General features: G+C 39.9%; 1 protein-coding gene across 1 annotated transcript in view; it reads right to left on the bottom strand.

Moving 5' to 3' along the window:
* Positions 1-2,040, bottom strand: part of LOC101859186 (transcription initiation protein SPT3 homolog) — a gene marked incomplete in the record, with an annotated part of 126,479 nt that overhangs the window by 100,608 nt on the left and 23,831 nt on the right.

The raw sequence follows: 2,040 nt of genomic DNA, 5'->3' as shown, positions 1-2,040 counted from the left end.
ATTTAGTAGAGGTTTTACGGCACTCGCAATTGCATAAGGTCACATGAGCGCCAGAAGATTAGAGGTGTTACAAGAGAGTAACAAACATAAAAAAGAAGTAGGGGAGATGAAGACGATAGATGTTTGATAGGAAAGAAGAACCAAACCACACCAGAGCACCCTCCAACCACCCGCTGCTAAAATCTTGGACCAATCACAAACAAGGGTTGTGTGTAAAAGAGGAAGCTTCAACACAAGACGCATAAAGCTTTAGAAAACCTTTTTTTAAAGCAGTTTTCTCGGACATCTAAAGATGACACGATGACCTTCTTGAAAATCCAACACTGGCACACAGATTATTGTCTACTATAATGACCTTTAGTTTTAGTTTTAGTAGAGGTTCTACGGCGCTCGTAACTGCATAAGGTCACATGAGCGCCAAAGGGTGGAAGTCAACAGAGAAGTCCTTACAGGGAATCAGACTTACTCAGCTCACCTTTCTAGCTTCAACAGCACAAAGTCTGCTTCGACTATCAAGGCACCCCGGAAATAGCAGGCCACAAGAGTGTGACAAACATATAAAAGAAGTAGAGGAAATGACGATAGTAAAGATTAGGAAAGAAAAAGCAGCAGTTGCCTGTTGTAGTCCAGGCACAGTTATGAGCATGACATTGTTGGATCAGCCCATTTACAGTTCTACTGTGCATTAGAACGACAAATGTCCCCCCTTTGGGAATGGCCTAAAGACACTTCAGTCAGTGGCTCCGCCCCGGGGGGGGGGTATAATGACCTTCAAGGTCACACCTGGAACAAAGACAAAAGTACGTGTACCACTCACAAACTAAAAATGATGACACAGCTTTATAGTTTTGGTTGTTTTGGTAAGTGTGTTACGGCACTTGCAACACAATGGGGTCATAATAAGTGCCAAAGATCAGAGGTGTTACAGGAAAGTGACAAACACAAAAAGAAGGAGGAGAGATAAGGACGATAGCTAATGTTTGATAGGAAAGAAGGAGCACACCACACCAGAGCACCCGCCAACCACCCACATGACACACTTTGTGACACAATTTTGACGCCAATCGTGGCTGAGAAGAGTAGTGTCAGTGTGTCCGGAAATCGTAACGACTTGGGCTATATGTACCTTTCGGGCGTCTTCGAGATATCGCGAGACCTTTGAAAAATTTTTTTTTTGTATTATTAAAAAACAACATAATATTCAATGGTACTCAGAAATGTGACAATTAGATTTCTTGGTAACAGGCCTACAAGTACTGACTTAGTACTAGATCTAGTGAATAGAAAACAGGAACTTGGTACATAGTGCTCGGTAATCGAGGGTGTTGAAAAGCATTGCTACATGTACTAATCGCCAAAACGGACCCTTTTTTACGAAAGGGGCAAGCCAATTTCAGATAAACGTCTATGGAGAATTAATGCAGTTATCTAAGCGAATAGACCCAAACTCCAGGAATATTAAGATTTCCAAAAAAAACTTAAGTTCATGAATTTGTAATGTTTGTGATGCCTTGAATCACATTATGATATAGTGGGTTTACTTAGGAAGCTTTAAACACTTGTTAAACAGCTTCATGGGGTTTAAAAACGTAACAGCCACAGGATTACATGAAACTCATCAACTCAGATCACCTTTCTGGGGGTGTTTTACATACTAACCACAACTTTCATGAAATTAAGACAAATTTCACTATATCTTTAATTATTCAAACTTTGCCTATCAAAAGAAACTGGTTACCCCCCCCCCCCAAACCCCTTCCAAAAAAAAACCCCTGCCTAATTCAACCCGCTGTTAGAAATCTATAATGAGGGAGAAGAAAACAGGTATAATATATGTACAACCCATACTATCGAATTTTATGGAAACTTTGTTAAACAACACAATACGATCTTTAAATGTTTTTGACATGAATGTCATTAATAACAATTTATGATGTTTCCACGGAGATCTGTTGTGTAAAATGTGGATATCTTATGTGATGTAAGCTAATGGCCTTATGTACCTACCTATCTACCTACTTACCTACCTACATTCACCCC

Source organism: Aplysia californica, unplaced genomic scaffold (genome assembly GCF_000002075.1).
Source record: "Aplysia californica isolate F4 #8 unplaced genomic scaffold, AplCal3.0 scaffold00399, whole genome shotgun sequence".
NCBI lineage: Eukaryota > Metazoa > Mollusca > Gastropoda > Aplysiida > Aplysiidae > Aplysia > Aplysia californica.
Note: the sequence above shows the minus strand (reverse complement) of the source record. Positions and strands in the feature narration are given on the sequence as shown.